Source organism: Hyaena hyaena, unplaced genomic scaffold (assembly GCF_003009895.1).
Source record: "Hyaena hyaena isolate Hyena2069 unplaced genomic scaffold, ASM300989v1 scaffold_215, whole genome shotgun sequence".
Lineage (NCBI taxonomy): Eukaryota > Metazoa > Chordata > Mammalia > Carnivora > Hyaenidae > Hyaena > Hyaena hyaena.
The window spans coordinates 1,735,047-1,760,727 of NW_024080846.1; the positions used below are offsets into that span (position 1 = coordinate 1,735,047).

The 25,681-nt window shown below is 45.6% G+C and overlaps 1 pseudogene; it reads right to left on the reverse strand.

The window, feature by feature from the left end:
- Positions 1 to 22,640, reverse strand: part of LOC120238676 — a 49,087-nt pseudogene extending 26,447 nt beyond the window's left edge.
- Between the last annotated feature and the right edge of the window lie 3,041 nt (positions 22,641 to 25,681).

The following is a 25,681-nucleotide window of genomic DNA, read 5'->3' on the forward strand; positions in this document are numbered from 1 at the left end:
TTCCAGCTCTGTTCCTGGCCTGGCCAAGAGAATGTCTCCTGACAGTTCTCTGTCTAGGTCTTTGAGCCACTCATTCCCACTCCCACCCAGCTCCCCCTCTCCACGCGGTGACTCATGCTGGTGTCTGGAGAGGAAAGCAAGTGAACCGAAAGCAGGACACACTCGGTGCAGAGCCCACAGAGGAAAGACGAAAGGCAAAATCCAGTGGGTGGGACTGCGTTGGGGATGTGGGGGTGCAGTTGGGCTGTGGGTGAAAAAAACAAAAAACCACAGCATATAAAAGGCCAGATGGTCTATGCAATAATAACAATTTTCAGTTCAAGCATATCCGGCCCGTTATGAGCTGGGCATAATTTTAAGGGCTGGGAACATAAAAAACAGAGAAGGCATTTTCACTCTCAAGGAGCTTACAGTCTACAGACTGCCTGAAACTCAGCTACTAATACTGCACTTTGCATAGTTTTGTATTTTATGCTTCCTCAATTCTTTTCTTCTTTGATCGTTTATTTGGCTGCTTCATCAGCTAAAGAACACGTACAACTGCATGGACTCAAACTCCAGAACACATTGCATAGGGTTCAACTTATATGAAATTTAAAATCAGGCAAAGCTATGGGGCGCCTGGGTGGCTGAGTCTGTTGAGCGTCGGACTTCTGCTCAGGTCATGATCTCGTGGTTTGTGACCTTGAGCCCCGCATGGGACAGGGTCTGCTTCAGATACTCTCTCTGCCCCTCCCCCACTTGTGCTCTCTTAGAAATAAATAAACATTAAAAAAAAAAAAAGCCCAAACAGGCAAAACTGACCTATGGGTAAGAAGTCAGAATAGTGCTTACCTTTGTTGGGGTTGGGGGTGGTGGGGAGACAGCGGGAAGGGACACATGGGAATCCTACAGCGTGCTGGAAATGAATAGCTCTATACTTTGATTTGAGTGGAGATCACATGGCATATGCAGAAGTAAAATCCATCACTGTAAGTTTAAGGTTAGTGCACTTTACAAACTTCATGTTTGTAATACCTTAACACTTCCCCCCAACGCTCGCTCACAGTTGCACACAGTCAGGCATTGCTTTAGAGCCTTGCATTATAGGTGGGGAGACTGAGGCAGAAGCTTGTCCAAGGGCACACAGTTGATTTCAGAGGAAACTCCAGTTTCACTGTCAAGCCAACACCTTTGATTTCAATGACATTCTCACATTATAGGTGAACTTCTCAGATTGGGTTTGCTCACCGGAGTGGTTCTCAGCCTCTTCCCTCCTCCCCCCGCCTCTTGCCAACACACCATCACTGGGAACTTGGATGTACAGAGCCCAGACATTCTGCTCTGTGCACAGTGGGGGCGGGTAGGGCACCTGCTTTTACTGGCCCCCACTTAATCTCTGCTGTGAACTTGAGGTCTCTGGAGAATGAGGTCTGAAAATCAATGGTCCAGTGGTTTCCAGCTCTGGCTTTGGAAATCTAGTTGGAACATTCACATTGATGTGAAGAAGTGGGTGTAAAATTTCCATAAAGATTTGGAACTAATTTTATGTGCTCACTCATTCATTCATTCATTCATTCATTCTTTCCCCATTTGCTAAGATCCTTGTATTTGCTGGAAGGACTTTTTGCTTCAACTGGGCAGGAAGCTGGGGCTTGACAGTGGCCCTGATGTGGCTCCTGTTTTCAGATTAGTGGGGTGGGCACTCTGTCCAAGTTGGCAGCAAGGATGGACGAATTCTGCTGGCAGATGTCAGAAATGGACTTCGTGGGTGGGGTAGTAATGACACTGGATCCTGAAGGTCAAGTACAAATTCACAAGAGACAGTACTGAGGGGAAGGGAATAGGGGTAACACAGTCCAGGGTGCCAGGAGTATGGTTTGTGAGGGAAGAGTGGCCTGGGAAAGGTAGGGTGGGGTCATCTTTTGGGAGATGCTGTCACCCTAAGGATTAGGCTCTACTCTGTCAGTGAAAGAAGTCCCAGCAAGTTTTTCATGGGCTGGATGTAGTCGGAGCTGTGTTGAGTCAGCTGCATGTAGCATGTGGGAGTGAGGGACAGTGGTGATGGGCAAACGGCTGCCCCGTGAGGAACTTCTGAGTAGGAGGCACATTGGATGGTGGTGATCTCTGGGGAGGCTGTGAGCCCTAACTAAGATCGTACCCACAACAAAATGATAATCAAACAACAACCACTATTCAAAAAGGTTGGGAACTCTTGAGAGGTCCAAGGCGATGTTCCTACTCATACTTTTTTTTCAGGGGTGGGGTGCTTGTTTATTTGATGTGTGTAAGGAAATCCAACAATGTAGATTAGAATAAGTTTGAGATGCGCTGAAGGCCAACTTTGGCCTTGGTGTTTGGTGCGAATCTAATATTGGGCTTCGGCTTTGGGCTCGGCCTTCAGAAGGCCAGAGAGTTGATGCCAACTTCAACACCATTTGCGGCATCCCCAAACTTGTGTGTGGTCCATAGTGGTGGGATTGCATCGAATCTGATCACAACAGCAGCGGCGATCTGAATGAGGCATGGCATTCCCATTTATTAATAGCTAAACATTCGTTTTGAAAGAGAGGCAAGCCCTCTAGATGTAACTTGGAGCCGGAATCCCTTTTGTGGTTTATATGTTGAAAATGTTATCAATCAGCTGAAGTACAAATATGCATTTATTATTGTAAGAGCGACGTGCTATAGTAACCACGAGAATGAAAGCCGTTAATTCTATGCACACATTTATGAACTTTGGAATTGTTAACAAAATAGGGTGATAAATGACAATATGAACGCTGGCTAGACAACTTTGGGAAAAAACATTATGTCCTTACATCCTTCTTGGGAACCAACAATTTTATGAAAACCTGAAAAATAACAAGACCAAAAAAGTAGATTCGTGCTATGACCTGAATGCCTGCATTCCCTCACGTTGAGACCCTGAGCCCCAATGTGGTGGTATTTAGAGGTTAGGCCTTTGGGGGGTACTTAGGGTCATGAGCGTGGGGTCCCATGTTGGGATGATCACCCTAATAAGAGACCAGGAACCCAGCTCTCTCTTTCCTTTTTATTTTCTTTTATAGTTTATTGTCAAGTTGGTTTCCATACAATACCCCGTGCTCAACCCAACAAGTGCCCTCCTCCATGCCCGTCACTCCCTTTCCCCTCTTCCCCACCCCCATCAACCCTCCGTTTGTTCTCAGTATTTAAGAATCTCTTATGGTTTGCCTCCCTCCCTCTCCCCAACTATTTTTTTCTCCCCTTCTCCTCCCCCATGGTCCTCTGTTAAGTTTCTCCTATTCCACATGTGAGTGAAAACATATGGTATCTGTCCTTCTCTGCCTGACTTATTTCGCTCATCATAACACCCTCGAGTTCCATCCACATTGCTACACATGGCCAGATTTCATTCTTTCTCATTGTCATATAATATTCCATTGTATAGATAAACCACATCTTTTTGATCCATTCATCAGTTGATGGACATTTAGGCTCTTTCCATGATTTGGCTACTGTTCAAAGTGCGGCTATGAACATTGGGGTACATGTGTCCCTATTCATCCCCAGCTTTCTCTTTCTGCTGAGTGAGGACACAGCAACAAGGCACTGTCTGCAAGCCAGGAAAGGGCCTTACATTACAAGATGTGGAATTTGCTGGCATCTTGCTCTTGAACTTCCAGTCTCCAGAACGTGAGAAAGAAACGTTTGTTGTTTAAGTCTCTGGTAATTTGTGAGAGCAGTTGATGAAGATAATTAGATTGTCATTAAGTCTCATTTTTTAGAATTATTTGTTGTAATAACATTCATGACATTCAACAAAACAACCTTTCAGAACGGCTTTTAAGTTTGAAATGTTTACCTCTATTTAGGCCACGAGTCTTTCAAGAAAAAGCCTCATCTGAGAAGGCTTCGCATCTCGTGAGGTTGAGCCAAAGACAGGATGTCAACTGTACCACCTTAGCATTTCAAAGAGGGGGAGAGGCTCCTGAATCACATACAGCATCTATGATAAATGATCCTTGACCAATCGTAACAGAGAATATGAGAACAAGGAAAAACAGAAAAATCAGACACTGTTCAGAGTATGCTTCTTCTCCCCTACCTTGGTTGAAAGTGACCATCTCCTCAGCAACACAAATGGGCAGTGATGGGGTGGTGGGTCCAGAGGAAGGGTTTCTGCATGGAATGGCAGCTCATGAAATTTCGCTCTGGTTTTAATCAAACCTGTGATAAAATTATTTTTTATGTTTTTTGTTTTTTAAATTAAGTAGACTCCACGCCCAGCTCAGAGCCCAATGTGGTGCTCAAACTCATGACACGGAGATCAAGACCTGAGCTGAGATGAAGAGTCAGGTGCTTAACTGTCTGAGCTACCCAGGCACCCAAAAATTGTGATACAGTTTTAATATAAAATTATTTATAGGGTTTGGCTTCCTTTTCGACTGAATTTTAACCCTTAACCTCTCGGCATTCAGGTGGAATGTATCTCTAAACATAATGCACCTCTACGGGCTAGCTCAGGTGGTGGAGTGTGCAACTTTTGATCTTAAGGTTGTGAGTTCGACCCCCACATTGGGTGGAGAGACTGTTTAAAAATAAAATCTTAAAAAAATAAACAGAAAGCACTTCTAGATATATAAATTGAAAATCTTTTCTTCTCCAACCCTTAATCTCTTTCTCGTAGGTAACCAGTGAATCTAGCATATTCTCTTTCAGACCTGTGACATGCAACTATAAAACCTTTTTATTTTTTTGCCACATTGGGAATGTACCATAGTTACCACTGTCCAGTAATTTGTTATTTACCCTTGGTAATTTAATCCAAACATCTTTCCACGGGACTGCATGTAGCTCTAGTTCATGTTTTGTTATGACTGCCTATATTCTAAAAAATAGATGTAGCATTGTTTATTTAGCCAGTCTCCAGTTAAAGAACATTTAGGCTATTCCCAATTTTTATCCATTGTAAGGAACGTGGCAATAAACATTTTATACAGTATCCTGTAAGTATGAATTATTTCCTTTATCTATATACTGTATGTGTGTGTATATATGTATACACGTATATAATTTTTGGTCTGCCTTGCCATATTGCCTTCTAGAAATATTGTATCAATTAATATTTCCGCCCACAGTGTTTATATATAAGAAGCCTGTTTCCCTCTCCAACACTGAGCATCATCTGTCTTTTGAATCTCTGCCAGCATGTTATGTGAAAAATGGTCTCTTGATATTTTAATATGCATCTTTTATTATTAGCGAGCTTGAACATCTTTCTGTATGTTTCTGCATTGATTACTTTTAATCTCGGAGATGATGTCATCCTAAGTGAAAGAGAAAACACCAAGCTATGGTTGTGATAGTCTAGCTTTAGAGGCTTCCCCACAGATGAAACATGTGATGTTTACTTTGTCCTGTTCTTTAAGGCAGGCAAACCACTCTCAGTTCCTAATTTCAGCAAATTCTCGCAATCTTCCTGCAAAGGCTTTATGGTTAAATGAATGTTTTCAGGTGTGAAAAGATGAGAGTCTGACTAGGTCAACTGACTGGCTGAAGACATTATGGGTAAAAAAGTAGATCTGGGGTTTGATAGATTTTCTAAATTTCAATCAGTCTTCATTTCACTTGACCCCACTGTGTCTGCTACTGACAAATTCCAATCTAGATTCTTGAGCTAACAGTTTTTTAAGGAGCCTTCCCATCCAGCACAGAGAGCCCAACACAGGCTTGAACTCACAACCTGAACTTAAGACCTGAGCTGAGATCAAGGGCTGGACTCTTAACCGACTGAGCCACCCAGGTGCCTGTGACAGTTCTTTTTTTTTTTTTTTAATTTTTTAAAAGTGTTTTATTTATTTCTGAGAGAGAGTGAGAGACAGCATGAGCAGGGGAGGGTCAGAGAGAGAGGGAGACACAGAATCTGAAACAGGCTCCAGGCTTTGGGCTGGCTGTCAGCACAGAGCCCGACGCGGGGCTCAAACCCATGAACCACGAGACCATGACCTGAGCCGAAGTTGGACACTTAACTGACTGAGCCACCAGGCGCCCCTGTGACAGTTCTTAAATAGTAAACATCACTATACTTATTGAGTACAGCCTGTAAACACATGGTCCGCACTATCTCACTGAACCTCATAACAAGTATATAAAGGAAGAGCAGGTTATTACCCACACGTACAGACGAGAGGCTGACTGCGGTCACACAGGCAGGACTTAGCCTCGAAGACTTCCCAGAGCCCAAGCTGATGACATTGTACCACACAGCTTCTTGTGCCAACTAGCACCGTACCTGAAGAAACAGCCTTTCCATGGGTGCTAGTGAGTCCCCTAAACTGCTGGGCACCTCGTGAGACTGTGATGTTTATTCAAGGAAGACAAGACAAATCAGGCTGAGAATTAGGGCTGAGGGATGGGAGGTGTCCGCTTTCTGGGCAGGGCAATTCTTAGTGCAGGATTGTCTCCTGCGTTGCTGGAGGCTCGGCGTTCTGGTTCTTACTTCCTGAACCAGTAAGGCCCTGGTTCTTACTTCCTGAAGGCCAGGAGCTTCCCCCTGGTGCTCTGACAACCTGACTCCACACCCTGAATTTCCAAATGGCCCATGAGGAGGTGGTGCTGCCCTGATTGAGAGCACTGGACCGGGGACCTTTGCTTGATGCCGGTACGCATTTATATTGGCTTGTGGGATGGTGTTGTGTCTGGTGTGACTGCAGTGTTTAGGCCGAGCCCCTGGCACAGGGCTGGGTTTGAAGAATGTGCTGCACAGGTAATGTTGCATTTCTGGGCCTTCCTTTGTGGCTGATCCTCAGTGACCCCTGGAGCTCGTGATGCAGTCTCTGTCTGCAGACAGTCAATAAATGTCAATACTTGTTCTTGACAGATGTCTGGGTGTCTGCCGTTGCATGCTGGGCTCTAGCCCACGGCAACTACTTTTCCAGGCCCTGATTTTTCTTCCTTTCGATCGCCGAGGCAGTGGCAGGCAGGAGAATCAGCAGCCCAGAGTCGTCTTGCTATCGGGAAGACTTTCAAAGGGTTGGAACCCAAGCTCTGTGGGTTGGCTCCTTGGAAAGCCAGCCTGGCCCAGTTCTCCTGGCCATGGGAACAGGCCCACTAGTTCAGAGCCCCTTGTGCGAAGCCTGTGTCCTGCCCAGCAGTGCTTTGTGGGCTCACGCTACATCCAGGAAGAGCTGGGGCCTCTGGGGCGCAATCAGCAGAGCTTCAGGAAACTCGGGGAGGAAAAGGCAATGAGTGGCTACTTGGGGTTTGGCTCCCAGCCTGAACTACCTCCAGCCGGCCAGCCATGCCCACCAAACTGGCTCTGCAGGCACACTTTTAACAGTCGTGGTGGCAGCATCGAAGCAGCAGCCACAGCAGCAATATTGGAGACATGGCTTGTCTCCGATCTGCCCGGTGGGGAGGGTTTGTTATAAAGCAGTCGGAACATGTGAGCCATGAGAGGTAGTTCTGAAAACAGGATGTTCTTTATGGCAGCTGGATTGGTAACACAGGGGAGAGTGTTCTTCTGAGTTTTCCTTCCTCATCTCTGTAAACAGCAGTCTCTTTCACTTTGGTTGTTGTTTAGGGCTAGACTGTGAACAGGACAGCTCACTGTTAGGACGCAGTTGGTCTTTGCATTGATCCACACACCACGTGTTATAAATACTGTATAAGCCCTCCTCATCCCAGGCCAGGCTCCTGCTCCAGGAGGGTGGATGGACACGGGAGGTGAGGGATCTCTTAACAGGCTCCTGGTGCTTTTGCTGCTGGGAGAAATCTGGGTGGAGAACTTTCTGGTCTGAGGCACTTCTTAGTGGGCTCATCCCTGGGAAGCTCTGAGGTACTCTGGGGAGAAGTGGGGGATTCCTGGGGGCCTTCCCATCCCTTTCCTGTGGGTGGTGTGTGCTCGCTGCCCATCTTCAGGGTATGCCCATGGCTTTGCAGGAGTCAGCTCATGAGGACAGTGGGCTATTTGTTCATTGCAGTTCTTGGCACTCTGGGGACAGCATTTGCATCTACAGAGAGAACTAACCAAGCATGGCAAGGTTGTGTCCTTTATCCTGATTCCACTTGGTCTCTGTTACCTTTATATTGTTCTTAATGCCAATCTGGGCACAACCACACTGGATAAGCCTCCTAATGTGGTTAAACCTTACCGAGTTGGGCACCTGGGTGGCTCAGTCCGTTGAGCGTCTGACTTTGGCTCAGGTCATTATCTTGCAGTTTGTGAGTTCAAACCCCGACATCAGGTGTCGGCATGGGGCCCACAATGGATCCTCTGTCTCCCTCTCTTTTTGCTCTCTCTCAAAAAGAGATAAACCTAAAAAAGAAAACCTTACAAAAAAACCATACTGGCTCAGAGGGCTGACTGAAGAACATTCTATATAACCCAGCGTGTTATGGATACATGGGCATTTCTGTAAAATCTCACAGACGTTCAGCATGGAGGCAGCCAGACTTGGGCTCCCATGTTCCTTAGCTGGCTTTCTTGGGATCCTGTTGATCTCTGGATCCAAGACTTCTTGAGACATAGTGATGGCAAGTTTCAGGTGTTCCCGCAGAGCAGGGTGTAGTTTATAGTATGGATGACAGTGGGGTGGAAAGGGCTTGGGGTTTGGGCTCCACCCACCTGACACCAATAATGGGAGGCCACCACTTAATCACTCTGCAAATGGCCCGAGGTTGGATTTCCTTGTCTCTAAAAGGGGGGTAAGAATACCTCACCTGAAACGATTGTCCAGAGAATCAAGAGAGACATTCGAAAAACCCTTGGAATCTGTAAAAATGCTCTCCAAGTGTTGTCGTCATTATTCTCTGCTCTTAGAAGATGAACTTTAAAAGTTTCTTTCAACGGGGAATTCTGTGATGATAAACTCTTCCTGGGACAAAGCTCTCTATTCTTTTTCCCCACGAGACACCACAAACTCCAGAGGTGCATGGGGTCCAGGTGCACCCCTGTGAGCTGACACTGTGTCCTGTTTTGATTCAGTGCAATTTTACATTCTCTCTCTCTCTCTGTCTTCCATTAATTTTTGTTTTAAGTTGAACCAAAGAGGTCCTTAAAGCCACAGTGGCTCTGGGAAGAGCAATACGGTGGTGTGGTAGCCAAAGCCGACGTATCAGACATGAGGTCAGCAGCCCAGCAGCTGTCTGGCGAGGCCGCTAGAAGGGGGGCCACCTGGGTTTGGTGCCTTCTTGATGAGGTGTTTCTGCAGGAACGACTTATACACGCAAGGCGAAAGAATTGAGTGTTGAGTTTGGCTAATGCCCCCTAGAGAGCTGTCATTACATCAAGGTTAGTTCATGACTCAAAAGATGTCTTGAATATCAGTTGTTTCTTCTTTCTGTGAGGTGTAGGCATATTTTATCAATCTTGCCGGGAAAGGGGGTAGGGTTGAGGCTTTGATATCTAGATGGAAACATCAGGGGATAGTAGAGTCTTGGAGTCTTAAAACCTAGGTGGACTTGGCACAGCACTAACTACCTGTGTGACTTTGTGGAAATCACTTAACCTCTCTGGTCCACAGGACACACATACATATATGGAATATGATCACGTTTGGGGACAGCTACATGTATCACAATGCACAGTAATCACCTTTATAAACAGTGAATGTGTAATATACGTTCAGAAAACCACCCAAATCGTAAGTATAAAGCCTGATGAATTATCGCAGAGTGAACCCATGTGCTCACGTAACCACCACCCGGATGAAGAATCGTAACATCACCGGAACCCCAGAATCCCCTCTTTGTGCCCCTCCCTGCCACTCCCCAACCTCCTTCTCCGAGACGACCATGAGCCCACCTCCTAACACTGTAGATTAGCTTGGCCTGTGTTTGTACTTTATAAAATGAAATCAGACAATCTGTACTTTTTTTTTTTTTTTTTTTGGGCTGGCTTATTTTGTGAGATTTATCCATGTTGCCTCAGGTAGCAGTAGTTTATTCATTTGTAATGCTACATATATCACGGTATGGTTATAGACCAGTGCATCCATCCTGCTGTTGATGGAGATTTGGGTGGTTTCTTGTTTTTGGCACTTTCACCTGGTGTTATGCTGCCTGTATTTCTGTTTGGCATATATACCTGAGAGAGGACCTGCCAAGTCCTATAGAAAGTATGTAGTTCTGCTTTAGGGGCGCCTGGGTGGCTCAGTCGGTTAACCAGCATCCACTCTTGATTTCCTCTTAGGTCATGATCTCACTCGTGGGTTCGAGCCCCTCCTCCGGCTCTGCGCTGATGGCATGGAGACTGATGGGATGCTCTCTCTCCTTCTCTCTCTGCCTCTCCCCGACTTGTGCTCTCTCTCAAGATAAATCAGCAACGTTAAAAAAAAAACATTAAAGAAGAGAAAGTATATGGCTCCGCTTTAATGATCATGTCATGCAGGTTTACACAGTGAGTGTGTTAATTTCCACTCCCTCTAGCAGTGCATGAGCTTCCGCGTCTCACAGCTTTCCCTGCTCCTTCATTTTGCCATTCTGATGAAGCACAGAGCTGTCCCAGTGTGTTTTTCCCTTCGTGTTTCCCCAGTGGCTGCTGTGGTTGAGCCCATTTTCATACATTCATAAGCCACTTGAAAATCCTCTTTTGTGAAGTGCCTGTTTAAGTCTTTTGGCCATTTTCAATTGCCTTTAAAGAAATTTATAAGACTTCTCATTCTATTTTAATTGCAATATATTGTTGGGTATATTTATTGCACATACCTTCTTCTATTCTGTGGGCCGCCTTTTCACCCTCTTAGTATTATATGATCCCGAACAGAAATTTCTAATTTTAACAGAGTTTAATATGTCAATATTTTCTCTTATTGTTAGTGCCTTTATTTCTGTTGTATTTATGAAATCTTTGGGGTGTGAGCTGGGCAGCCTGGGGAAGACTCGAGGTAGCAGCCTGCCTCTCAGAACACCATCAGTTCAATCCCAAGATGCTCAGGGAGCATCCCTGAGCTTGTGCTAAAACAGGTTCTGGCTGATTTGAAGAACCTACTGGTGGATCAAGGCTCCTGACTGAAATCAGGGGCTCAGCCAAGGGTACTCAGGGCTTATGATTTCCAGGGACCATGTTATTTGTTCACCTGATTATGGGAAGAGATAGCATTAGTTGGCACTTTCCTGAAGACTGTGTTTCTAGGACGTCTGTGGAAAAAATACAATCTCTGACTTGGTTTATAGTCCTTGGTCTAGGAATTAGACACAGGAGCTTCTTGTTGGCCCAGATTCCCTTGTTAGGAAATCTACTGTCCTCCTAACGCCTTGCTGAGTAAGCAGGACCCGCGTGACCCTCCTTCCCTTGTCACAGCTGATTGGACCAGATGTTGACATGGGAGCCTGACTGTGGGCTTGGCAGAGAATCATCAATGGCTTATGTGAATTGGGACAGATGTTCTTCCAACCCAGTGAGAGTCTCTCTCTGGGGAATTGGAACCAAGCATTCAGAAGGATGTTGTGAGCCGATGCTGGGCGCTTGTGCTGAAAGGCCATGTAGAGAGGAGACAAGGGGGGGGCATTTTTGGACTATGTACTTGCTGAATGTATAAGGGACTGAGGCTCAGAGAAGCCAGTCAGGAGGGAGGGGGGAGGGAGGAGTGGGGGCCCGGAGAAGAGCAGAGAAATCTTGTGCGAATAAAGAGAATGAGAGAGCAAATCCCTGGTTTCTGTCCTTCTTGAGGCCTGATTCAATGCTTCCTGGCTTCCCTCAGGGCCTCTGTGTCCCCTTGCAATAACCCTCACCTTTTATTTGAGCTCCTTTGAGTTGTTTCTGATCCTTGCAATCAAACGAGTTTGGACTAAGATAGTTCAGATCAAAGGTAAGACAAAAAAGAAAAGAAAAGATTTATGGGTTGTATTTCGTTCAATAAACTTTATAGAATTCTAGTAAAAATGGATTCCTCTACAATTTAGATCGCCTATCTCATTGACTAGAATTATGTCTGTGAGAATCACAATGCTGCTCTTTAGCCATTAAAATGTTAATTCTGGATATGTGGGCAATGAGGCAGCGTGGAGGCGGCTTCCTGATCTTCATCCTGTAATTATCGCAGGGCCCTGACCTGAAGCTGGGGAGGGGAGGGGGGCCCTGAGGCCCCAGGCTGCAGATTCCTCACCTCTGGGTACGAGCAGTGTATGTATTTCATGCTTCAGAGGTTGTTGGGGTTTAAGAGCGGTTACAGCCTAAGCGGGCAAGAGTAGAATGGCTAAATAAATTAGTGGTCTCCAAATGAGGGAGTATTTATGAAGTCATTAAAGATGATGTCATTAAAGAGGCTTTTAATGATATGGGAAATTAATTGTATAATAATATGTGACATTAACTGGAAAACAGATGTAAAATGTTTTATGTAGGTGTATCTTAACCATGTTTGTTTTTTTTTTTTAAGTTTATTTATTTATTTTGAGAGAGAGACAGAGAGACAGAGTGGGGGAAGGGCAGAGAGAGAGAGAGAGAGAAAGAGAGAGAATCCCAAGCAGGCTCTGTGCTGTCAGTGCAGAGCCTCATGCAGGGCTTGAACTCACAAACCGTGAGATCATGACCTGAGTTGAAATCAAGAGTTGGACACTTAACTGACTGAGCCACTCAGGTGCCCTGATCTCAACTATGCTAAAATAAACAAGTGAAAACTATTAACAGTAGTCACACACACATGTATACTAGCTACACATATATTTGCCTTTGGGTATTTTCTATGATTACTTTTATAATCCAGCAAAGAAGTTTACAATTAAAATACAAACGAATAATCTCTTTCCTCAGATTCTCAAAGTGTGACCTGAATCTGTTCTGGAATTTCCCTCCCACATCTTTTCTTGGTTCTCAGTTCCCACCCCTCTGCCCTGTATACATGAGGGTATTTGAAACCTTTGCAGTCAAGTTTCCCTCCCCAGTTGGCCCTTGGCTGCAGCTGCTCAGCACACCCTGGGCACAGCCCTCCTACTGTAAAAAGGTGGGAGAAGCTAGTGGCACCAGCCTTTAAAAGTGCTTCGAGATCTCTGAGAAGAAGCTTGTCTCCAGCAACCCTGGCCAGGAGGCCATTTCTGAGGGCTCTGTCCTGGGGGGGCGTGGCAGTGGGACATGGGGCAGGGGAGGGCCAATAGGGACAGAGGCAGCCACAGCTGGTGGCGACTTTAGGAGCCACCAGGGTAAGCACCACTGCTTACAGATAATGCCCACTACTACTTGGTTCCCGTACCTCCTGCACGCTAGGTGTGCATGCAGTTGAGATGTACTAGGTGCTGTACACCTGAGATTTTTATGTACCTTACACAACAGCCTGGTGAAGCAGATTTTATCATCTTCATTTTGCTAACCCCCAAACAAAGTGTGGAAACCAGCATAGGGGGTTTAAAGTGATGTTCAAGAGTAACTGATGGCAGGTGCAGGATTCAGAACCACCCCTCCTATTTAGTTTTGACTCTGATGGTCATAATCAGGTAACAGTTGTGTATTGGGTCTTTCTTATGTGCCAGGCCCTGTGTGGAATGCTTTTCCTACTTTATCTCTTTCTTTTTAAAAATGTTTTATTTATTTATTTATTTTGAGAGAGAGAGAGAGAGAGCAAGGGCAGGGGGCAGACTAAGAGGGAGAGAGAGAGAATTCCAAGCAGGCTCTGTGCTGTCAGAGACAATGCGAGGCTCCAACTCACGAACCTTGAGATCATGACCTGAGCTGAAACCAGGAGTAGGACGCTAAACCGACTGAGCCACCAATGCTCACAGCAGCTCAGTGAAATATATCTTATTAATATTTCCATTTCACACCGAAGAACAGGTTTAGAAGAGCTTATTGACGGTCACAAAGGGAGCGACAGAGACAGTCTTGGAACCCAGGCTTGTCTGAGGCCAGGTCAGAATTCTTACTATGACTTCAATGACTTCCTCTGGGCTGGGGCCAGAATAGGGTGTCCAGGGCAGGGCCTTGGAGACCAAAAGTCCACCCAAACACCAAGTACAGAGTCACAGCCCCAGAATGACCCTGGAGTCCATAAATTATCATTCCAGTCCTGCCAATCAATGAATGCATCAATCAGTGCATGTATACACACTCCCATCTGTCTCTGCACCCACCCATCCATCCCTGCACCCATCCATCCATCCATCCATCCATCCATCCATCCATCCATCCATCCCAGGACCCATCCTGGCATCCCTGCATCCATCCATCCATCCATCCATCCATCCATCCATCCATCCATCCATCCCTGCATCCCTGCATCCATCTATCCATCCATCCATCCATCCATCCATCCATCCATCCATCCATCCCTGCACCCATCCATATATCCATCCCTGCATCCATCCATCCCAGGACCCATCCTGGCATCCCTGCATCTATCCATCCATCCATCCATCCATCCCTTCATCCATCCATCCATCCATCCCAGGACCCATCCTGGCATCCCTGCATCCCTGCATCCATCCACCCACCCATCCATCCATCCATCCATTCAACCAACCATCCATCCCCATATCTAGTCTGGAGTGGGGAAATGGGAGACTTGGTGATATCCAGCACCTCTCTCAGCTCAGTGATTTTGAAACTTTGCTGAGCTTTTGCCTTAAGTCCAGTTCTTTGCTAAAAGCTGTGGAGCGAGGGATGGAGGCAGCCTATGCCTTTGGCTTGCCCTCATGGAATTTCGGGGCAGAGTTAGGGGGATGTAATGTGTGACTGCCACACATGAAACATTTATACAATAATGAAGCAGACAGTGTGGCAAGCGTTTTAATTCTGAAATCAGTGTGTGTGGAGCAGTTGGAAAAGGATTCTCTATGTGTGTATGTGTGATTATGTGTGAGTGAGTGAGTGAGTGTGGGAAGTGAGTGTGTATATGTGAGTGAAGTGGAGAGCATGAGTGTGCATGTGTGTCTGGGTGTGTGTGACAGTAAGTGACTAAGCATAGGGGGTCTTGTGCTAAGAAGAACATGAGTCTGGTCTCCTGTGAAAGGAGAGGAAGAGGAAGGACAGGAATGGAGAGAGAAAGAGAGGGTGAGAGAGAGAATGGCATCTGGGGAAACCCAAGCCTAGAGCAGCAGAGGAGTTGAGAAATGGCTCAGACTCCGGCTGAGATAAAAGGCGGGGGTGCTCACTCTGGAGATGACAGGGGAGGAAAAGAATTGAGCCCGCAGAGGTGCGGAGGGCATTTGCATCATCTCTGTTCTCCTCTGACATAGTGTTCAGGGAGGCCAGTGTCCAGTTTCCAGCAGGGAACCAGACTTCTAGGTCTGAGGGCTAAGTGCCTCTGTCAGACAAGTCTGGGCCTAGAGGCAGATCAGATCCCACACCCTGCTCTGCAGGTGAGGTCTGAGGCGAAGAGGCCACTGTTGGAATGGTGCCATGGTGAGCCCCGCTAGCCTCCCATTAGCCATTGGAGGGACCATGGTCTACAGACCAAAAATAAGGGCCCCTTCCTCTGACAGGACTTTCTGATTTACTCTAGACATGCAAATAAATTACACATAGCTATATATTTCATTAATTGTCTTCATCAAAAAAGGATAAAATTAGACACAACTGAAAGAATTCGGTTCCTGTAGTCGTGGAACCAAGGAAGTATTTACTGGGGTCCTTGTGGTAGATCCTTTCTGCAGCCTGGGGGTCTCTGAGAAGGACCTGGGGAGATCTCACCAGCAGGTGCCCACCAAAAAGCCCTATTCAGGACCCTATTCCCATGGAACCTCTTGGAACAACTGAATAAGACTTCAAACCACTAGAGAGGAGGACTGACCTCCCAGCCAAGGATTCCTTAACTTCAGGAGGCTGGTCCTGCACATTTCTGTCTGGTTGGGATAGACATAGCCACAAAGTTAACACTGCGCTTCCCTGCAGTGCACCGGGCGATTGGTCTTTCGTCCTTGGACCAGGAAATGGGATCTCCTGATTTCTTTGCTTCCTGTCCCACCCACTCACTGCGTTCATAACATCTGCGATCATTTGCAAAATACAAGTTCCCAGGCCTGGTGTCGAAACTGTGTTCTTTCCAGCACACATGCAAAGACCTTTGAGTCGGCAGCTCTGTTTTATAAGGTTGCTACTTCCTGCCCTTGCTTTATTACATCTGTTCTTTGGGGCACGGTGTTATAAATTGGGTATGTGATGATGTGTAATCACTAACTGAAAAGCCAATACATTTTCACTGTACCGGCAGCAAGACAAATAAAAGGCAAAATGAAAGGCTTGTGCTCTTTTGACAAAGGAAAAAGCACACAACACACATATTAAAGAAAAAAAAAACCAGATTGCAAATTGAAAATGTTGTCATCTTAGGGGAGTTGTTTTCTTGGGGGCAATCTGGCTTGTGTTTGCCTCCTGGGAGTGGGGTGCCTGGTGGCTGGGAGGCGGGGAGGGTGGAAGATGATGTTTTATTCCTCTTGGGAACCACGTTATTATTAGACTTCATAAACCTCAGGCTATTGCTCTGGGCGCTTATGAGATAGGACTCGGCAGCCTCTCGTTGGGAGCAACTGGTCTGTGGTCAGAGGACAAGGGACAGAAAGAGACAGTGTAGTGTTCTATCGATGTGCATAGTAGAGTGATTTTCCCTTAGAAGAGGTTCAGGAAGCCGTCCTGCTTGATACTGATGTATGCTGGACAGTGTGGTCCGTACAGCAAAGGCTTCCTGTGTCTGTCCGGATTCAGTGCTTTCACACAGTAGGGATTGCATAGGCCGAGTCTGAGAGCTTTGAGGAAAGAAGTCCTCCTGCCCGTTCATATTCAGTAAATACAAATATTCATTCACATTCAACTCCATGACCCTGCAGAAATATAGTCTGCGGGGCCTTGGGGTTTTGTTTCGCTTTGCTTTTTTCTTCTTCAAAGCCCCAAGGAAAATACAATAGAAATAGAGCTTGGGGGTTAGTTTTTTTTTGAAACTGATTAAAGCAAATGATAATAGGAATAATATATATTGTCAGTCTGTGAAAGGTTTTGCCAGAAAAAAAAAAGAGAGAAAATCTTTAGGCTTGGTAACTAATTATGTTCATGAAGTGAAGATGAATGTGAATGGAGATAAGGCTTTCTCTTTTGTGAAGAGGAGTCAACTACACGAGCATCTTAGAAATTTGGGCTTTACTAGTTCTTTTAACCCACTAATGCAATAACAGTAATATTAATGATAATGCTGCTTCAGTACATTATAGACTGCCTGCATGCAGGCCTGACTAAAGGTAAGAACCCAGTGCAATGACCGAGGCTCGATAAGCTAGAGAGGCTGGGGCCTATATGTTGTATATCAATAAAAATCTACCATCTCTGGTAGCCCTCAATTTTTTTTTCCTGGAGCCAGACCAGCTGTCAGCAGGTTAATTAAAAAAAAAATCTCATAATTTGTCTTATTTGGTTCTCTCTTTTTAAAAAAAATGTTTATTTTTTTTTTAATTTTGAGAGAGAGGGAGAGAGAGAGAGAGAGAATGAGCGAGTGAACAGGGGAGGGGCAGAGAGAGAGAGGGAGAGAGAGAATCCCAAGCAGGCTCTGCACCGTCAGACAGAGCCTGATACGGGGCTTGATCCCATGAACTGGGAGACCATGACCTGAGCCAAAATCAAGAGTTGGACGCTTAACTGACTGAGGCACTCCTTGTTTGGTTCTCTTAAGAATTCTATGATGGGGCCTGGAAACGCATTCCTGTCATAGGTGGCTGACTTATCCATGGCCCCAGTGGCAAAGCCAGGACCCGACCAAGACCTTGCAAGGCCTGCTTGTGGCTTCTCCTGGCAACATGGGAAGGGGCTGTGAAGGAGATAACAATGCCAGTCCATGCTAGTTCATCTGTCTGTACTAATTTCAGTTCTGGAGTGTATATGCCTTGACCACACTGGCACCTTATGGAGCCCAAGATGTGAGAGCACGGGACTCCTGATGGTTGGTAAGCAATCCGACTCTTGTGAGGTTGACGTGACCTAGCAGTAAAACAAAAATAAACATCCCCGTCTGTTGTCGGTGAATTCTCGTACAGGTTGAAAACAACACTTCTCTTTGGGATGCTACCTTGCAATTGGAGATTGCCTTCTGAGATGAAGATGCTGGCGTCTTAAGTTATTTAATATAAACCTTCCTTGATTTCATTAAAACTCCACAATTGATGTATCAATATGGCTTTTAAGTTTTTATTTTGTTTTTTTAATTTTTTAAAAAATGTTTATTTTTGAGAGGGAGAGAGCACAAGTGGGCGAGGGGCAGAGAGAGAGGGGGACACAGAATCTGAAGCAGGGTCCAGGCTCTGAGCTGTCAGCAGAGAGCTCGCACAGAGGCTCGAACTCACGAACCGTGAGATCATGACCTGACCTGAAGTTGAAGATTTAACCGACTGAGCTATCCAGGCGCCGTGCGCTTAATATTTATTATGTCTCTACTGCCCATTCCTCAGTCTGAATGGAAGGTCTGTGAAGGCAGGTTTTTTTTTCTTCTTATTTGAAGTATAGTTGGCATATTATATTAGTTTTAACATAGCATTCAATACAGTGATTTGATAATTATATACATTGCTGTATGCTTGCCATGAGAAGTGTGGTTACCATCTGTCACCACACAAAGTCATGACACTATTATCAACTGGATTCCCTATGCCCTATTTTTCATCCCCATGACTTATTTAATAACTGGAAGTCTGTAACCTCTTAATCCCCTTCGCTTCTTTCACCCATCCCCCTGCCAGCTCCCATCTGGCAACCACTAAGTTTCTTCCCTATTTATGAGTCTGTTTATCTTTTTTTGTTGTTGTTGTTTTGTTTTCTAGATTCCACATCTAACTGAAATCCTATGGTATTTATCTTTCTCTGATTTATTTCATTTAGCATAATACCCTCAAGGTCCATCCATGTTGTCACATATAACAAGATTTCATTCTTTTTTATGGATGAGTAATATTCCACTGTATATATATATTGCTATATATATATATATATATATATTGCATCCTTTTTTCCATTCGTCTTTTGATGGACACTTGGGTTGTTTCTGCATCTTGGCTACTGTAAATAATAATGCAATAAACAGGGGTGCATATATCATTTTGAATTAGTTTTTTTTCTTTTTCCTTAGGTCAATACCTACCCAGAAGTGGAGTTACTGAAGCATAGAGTAGCTCTAGTTTTAATTTTTTGAGGAACCTCCATACTGTTTTCCATAGTGGTTGTACCAATTTACATTCCCACCAACAGTGCATGAGGGTTCCCTTTTCTCCACATCCTTGCCAACACTTATTATTTCTTGTCTTTTTAATACTAGTCATTCTGACAGGTGTGAAGTGGTATTTCATTTGGTTTTGATTTGCATTTTCCTGATGATGAGTCACGTTGAGCATCTTTTCATGTGTCTGTTGGCTGTCTCTATGTCTTTGTTGGAAAAATGTTTACCCAGGCCCTCTGCCCATTTTTAATCAGACTGTTTAGGTATTTTTTTTGTGTATTGATTTTTTTCATGTTTTATTATTCATTTGTTTATATATCAGTTAAGTATAATTAACATACAATGTTATATTAGTTTCAGGTGTAGAGTATTGTGATTCAACAATTCTATACAATACTCAGTGTTCATCATGATCAAGTATATGAGTTCGTTCTATATTTTGGATGTTAACATCATATTGGATATATCATTTGCCAATATCTTCTCCAAGCAGGATTCTTTGGGTCTGTTTTCTACTTAAGATTCCAAGTGCTCAAAACAGTGCCTGACGTTTGTAAGTACTCAGTAATTGTTTTTTGTTTGAATGATTGACTGGTAAAATAAAGAGAAAACCTTAAATAATATATTCATGTCCAATGAAGGTGGAAGGATGTCCATTTGGTAGTCCAAATAAAGAAAAGGAGTGGGAGAAATGAGCTTCCACAAAGTCCAAGGGACTTATAGGAACACAGAATCCAAAGGTACCCATACCCATGTTGAGAAGATCTGTTGTTCAGACCCTGACTTTTTTCATGTCAGTTCTTTAGCAGTGATTGAGTAGTAAACAGGCAAGAAATATTTTCTGTTAATTTTTTTATAAGGTTGAAATTTTGGAGTGAATTATTGAATTGCCTGGCCCATAAAAATTATAAATCAATAGTTAAGAGTGAAATTTGTTGTTAGAAGGCAAAAGGCCAAATGATGACATAATAAAGATGATGGATGAAATCAGGAGTCAGCAAACTATGGCCCTCGGGCCAAATCCTGCCTGGCACCTGTTTTCGTAAATAAAGTTTTATTGGAACACAGCCAGGCTCATCCATTACCACTGTCTATGGCTGATTTCATGCTACAGCGATAGAGTTGAGTAGCTTGTGACAGAGCCCATATGGTCTGCAAAGCTGAAAATATTTACAATTTGGCCTTTTACAGAAAATGTTTGCTGCCCTCTGAATTAAATGATGGTCCATCATGTCAAAGTCCAAAGAATTGGGCTGACAGTGAAGTGAAAGGTAAAACGATGATCTCTTTCTGCTGGGAAGCCCAACACTAGACATTGACCTTCTGCAAAGCATTGTTATTCATCATAGTAAATTAATGTGTTAATTTGAATTTCATTGGTTTGGTATTTTAAATTGTATTTATTTTATAAATTTGTTTTTCTTTTATATTTGCGTGAGAGCTGGAGGCATAAGGATATATACCTAGGTTAGTGTTTACACGTATCACTTCACCATAAATAACTTAGGTCTACTCCATGGGTGAGACCCCCCACCCCCACCCCAATGTGTTTTAATCCTTCACTTACTTCAGTTTGAAAGTTACTGGTTTAAAGGCATCTGGTGGGAGCTTGTATCTAGGTTTTGCTAATTTATGCTATAGTCACTTTTTCTTTAAGTTTATTTATTTTGAGAGACAGAGAGAGAGAGGGAGAGGGAAAGAGAGAGAGAGAATAACAGGGGAGAGGCAGAGAGAGAATACCAGGCAGGTCTGCTGTCAGTGCAGAGCCTGATGTGGGGCTCAAACCCATGAACTGTGAGATCATGACCCTAGCTGAAACCGAGAGTCTGATGCTTAACCGACTGAGCCACCCAGGTGCCCCTATGCTAGTTACTGCTAGTTGTTCTCCTTTAAACTTGTTTGGGGCAGGGGAGAGACATTTCTAGAAATTCTTCTCCTTTCCAGAGTGATTCATGAAGTGTTTGCCTTATAACTTAGAGAATTCGAGAGAGAAGAAACTTATCGGGAAGGACATGAACTGAGCCTTGCTTTTTTTTGTTCTTTTATAATTTGGGGGTGACTGGATTCTGGTCACTGCCCCATTTTTTCTCATCTCTGAAAACATGGGGCGAATTGTGATAGTGTGGCTCTACTGGTATGTCTTCTGCCCTGAGTCAGTGTCCTGGAGCCTGATAGGCTGGTGTTTGGGGGGGATTTGGGGGCCAGAAGGCCTTTCCTGTTACTTGTTTTCTGGAGTTGGACTGACTGTAATTTCCCAGAGCTTGAATTTGACAAGCTTACACTGTCTGATATAAATGCACGTCACTTATAGAAACTCTGTAAGCCATAAAAGTGTAATATTTTAGAGCTGGTGCAAAGATTGAAGTTCAAAGAAGCCAAGCCTTATGCCCAAGGTCATGAAGCTAGCAAGAGGCAGACCTGGGATTGTACTCGCTGCATTAAGGAAACAAAAGACAAAAAACAACAGAAACAAACCAGAAAAACAACCTTGACAAAAACCAAGCAGCTAAAGTTATCTTAGCCCTGGAGTTAGAAGAATAAGAACACGCAGCAGTGTAGAGCTAAAGATTTTGTTTATGGCGTTAACTCTGAAAAGTCATCTGTTTTTATTTTCAGAAACGGTCTTTGATTTTGTCCTGAGTTGATTTTTATGGCTTATTTTATAGAACATTTACTCTTTGTTCTCGAAGTCTACAGCAGCCTTTGATGGCGAGCAATACAATTCTGACCTCTGGTTTGCAGAATGCAAATACTCCTCTAAGGATACAAGGCCGGAAAGCTGGAAACACGCTCAGCCTCTGTGCTCCAAGCAGTCCCTGACTGGTGCTAGAGTGAGCCTGTAAAACACAAGTCTTGGGGCGCCTGGCTGGCTTGGTCGGTTAAGCATCCAACTTCGGCTCAGGTCATGGTCTCCTGGTTTGTGAGTTTGAGCCCCAGATCCGGCTCTGTGCTGACAGCTAAGAGCCTGGAACCTACCTCAGATTCTGTGTCTCCCTTTCTCTCTGTCCCTCCCCCAGTTGTGCTCTCTCTGTCTCTCAAAAATAAAAAATAAACATTAACAAAATTTAAAACCCCCACAAATCTGGGGGTGCCTGGCTGGCTCGGTTGGTTGAGCATCCGACTCTTGGTTTCGGCTCAGGTCATGATCTTATTGTTTGTGAGTTCAAGCCCTGCATCATGCTCAGCTCTCTCTCGCTCTCTCTCTCTCTCTCTCTCTCTCTGCCCCTTCCCTGCTCTTTCTCTCTCTCTCAACAAAACAAAAAAACACACAAATGTGACCATGTCCACCTGCTTGGTCCTTGCAATGGCTTTCCATAGCTTCGCGATGACACGGGTCTCTCTGGCGTCCTCTGATAACTGCTTCTCTGACCTCCTCTCCCGCTCCAGCCGCACCGGCTGCCCCTGGGCCCTGCGCCTCCTTGTACAGTTGTCCTTTTCCCTGGATGGCACCACCTCCTCCTTGAGCTCTTGTTCAGCTGTTACTTCGTCAGCAAAGCCTCCTTTGCTCCTCTGGTTGCAGGCAGCTTTCCCTTGAGGTGGGACAGTGTCATGCATGTCTCCGCGAAGCCTTGAATCACTACGGCAATTTTTCATTCATCTGTGTCCAGCACTACGCTTGATGGTGAGCTCCATGAGGCAGAAATAGTGTCTTATTCTCTATTGTATCCTTGACTCAGTGCCTGGCACTTAATAGATGCTCAACAAATACCTGCTGAACCCTGAATGAGTGAATGAGTGAGTGAAGCTCTGATCCGGGGCTGGGGGAAGGATCTCAGCACACCAAGTGTTAGCAGAATGTGTTGGGAAGAGATCTAGTTTATTATTTATGTTTATTTTGAGAGAGAGAGAGAGAGAGGCAGAGAAAGGGAGACAGAGAATCCCAAGCAGGCTCTGTGGGCAGTGCAGAGCCCCACGCACGGCTCGAACTCACAAACTGTGATATCATGACCTCCACTGAAACCAAGAGCCAGTTGCTTAACTGACTGAGCCACCCAGGTGCTCCAAGGTTAACGTCCAGTTTAACGTCACGAAGACTTTTATTCAGACCTCTGGGTAAGTCGACCTCTCTGAGGCTCAGTTAACACACCGAAAAGGGAAACAAGTGCTGACATCTGGCACACGGGTAACTGAAGATTACGGTGCCCAGTGACTACAGGTTTTTTCTCCCTTCCTCTCAGGCACAGCCAATGAGACCTCTTTCCATTTCAGAAGGGAGCATGGTCAACTCCAGAGTCTCGGCCGCCCCTGGGTTTACCCAGCCCTTTGGAAGCTGCCGACCCACCGAGGTGGGACCCACAGGCCAGAGCCGGGCCTCAGCCCGGCGTCACAAGGCCGGCTCTGTGTCCCTGGGCTCAGAGAGCAGCTGGTAGACCCTCCGAGGGGCCGAGCTAGACCTGGGAGTGCAAGGGTTAAGCAGGAGCCACTTACGCCGGGCCCATGCGGGGGTCTCTCTGTTCATCATGATAAGTGTCATAGTAAAATCAATTCTCTGTGTACTTTTGGGAATTACAACTATCATTTTGGTGTGATTTATTTGGTGTATAACATGAACATGGCCATTTGTTTTATCATTCTGGAAGTTCATCTAAAATTGCTTTGAGTTTCTGGTTTTCGGGAGTGACCTGTCCAATTGTTATCGTCTCTCCCGTGAAATATGGATCGAGGGATGCGCTGCTCCTGGCCTTCTTTGCTCCCTGCTTACCTGCTGGTGGTGGCAGGGGAAGGTTTATTGCTTTGATTTCCCTTCTTCTCTCCCTGCCCTCCCCTCACCGGCATCTGTCTTCAGACCAACACAGGGTTAAAGCCTGGAGCTTTCCACTCCTCAGGGACTTCTCTTCCCTTTGAAGATGGAAGATAATGTTCGAGGCATATTGGACTCTCTACCCCATTCCACGGCCCTCACTGGTGGTTAACCTTCCTCGCCGCCAGCCCCAGCCCCGATCTGGGCCTTGAAGCCCACTGGATGGGGTGGTTTGGGGTCAGAATGGGCTGGCTTGAGAGCTGTCTGCATCGCTTAACTTGTTGTGCGACTTAGCACCGTTCCTTCAATCTCTCTGTTGTCTCACCTGTGAAATCAAGGTTATGATAAGGTGAGGGTTCCCCAAGCGAAGAGCCTCAGCATGTACCCAGCACATAGCTGGGGAGCAACGGACTCGGCCTGTGACCCTCGCATGGCCCCTGCTTTCTGCTCGGGCCTGAGCTGTGTGACTGGGCTCTCGGTTTTCCCCAACTGGGGAGTGGCCTCGTGCAGCCGTGTGGAGGTCTGTGATAAGATGGCAATGTCATATAGAGGGGGTGTGACAAAGCCACCCTGGAGAGAGACAAAGGGTCTATTTAAACTCTGGGTGTTGCTGCCTTCCTGTTTCTCCTTCTCCGTTTTGCTGACAGAAGTGCATGTGGCTGGGCCCTTTGGGGCAGGCTTCAGGAGAATCTTGGGACACACACAGTGCAAGTGAGGTCAAAATGCCACCAGTCTTCCCATCTGGCCGTGGCATCTGTGGGGAGGCCTGTGGTTTATTCCTGACATCTTTCTGCAATAATAACACCACCCACCATGTATCACATGCACAGACCCCTAAAAAATCAGCGTCAGGATTTTTTTTTCCCCTGGGACACCTGTTCCATTTTCTTGAAATGGAGCAGCTATCTTTGGATGAATTCCACCTGACTTTTAGGTCAACGCCTGGCCCATCTAGTACACGCAGTTGTCAGGAACTTCCCTCTGCATAGACCTGGTGTTCTTTCTTCTTTCCAAGGAAGATGTGCTGGTCCCCATTGCCTCACATCTGAATCTTTTCATTTTTTAAGATTCAAATGCCACCGCCTCCAAGAAGCCCTCCCTCATTCTTCCCATAGGTTATGGCCCCTCCCTTCCTTTTGCTCCCACGACTCGTTACCTGCACCTCCATTTCAGCATCTTTCACTTCTCCTTTCGCAGCTGGGATCCTTAGATAAACACCTCATCCCCCCCCCCGCTCCCCCCCCCCAACTATAGTTTAGCTCCCTTTTCGGGGGTTGTGTCTTTTGCCTCCCGGTCTAGCTCAGTGTCTGGCACAAAACAGACCCATCACACATTTTCCTTGGCTGCTGAACGACTAGAAGGAAATCAGCCATGGCGTGTCGTTTGTGAAGGGTCTGCGGAACCTGGTATTTACAGGCACTGCCTGCTGCTGGGCGACTCTTCCCACCCACAAGTCTTGGACCTGCCTCAGCATGATGACTTCTGCTGTGTGTGGAGGGGCCTCTGGTGTACATCTCTCCTGTTTCTGGAAGTGACAAGCTACCTCTGGGTGGAGTCACAGGATGGAGACAGGTGTGCTTTTTGTGGGTGGCAAGGGGAGGAAGCAGTGCCAGCTGAAGGGCTAGACACTGACGAAGGAGAGCCCCCGGGGGAGACGGTTTGCCTGAGTGAGCAGCGAGGGGCCGGTCGTGGGAGGCGAACAGAGAAGATGGTGAGTTTGACCTCCTGCAGTGATTCTGGGCTTAGTTCACGGTTAATGGAAGGAGAACATTTGCAGGAGTTATGGTGTGGGCATCACCTCCCCCCCACCCCACCCCCACCCCCAGAGAGAGCCCACCTCCCCAGGAGCAAATCA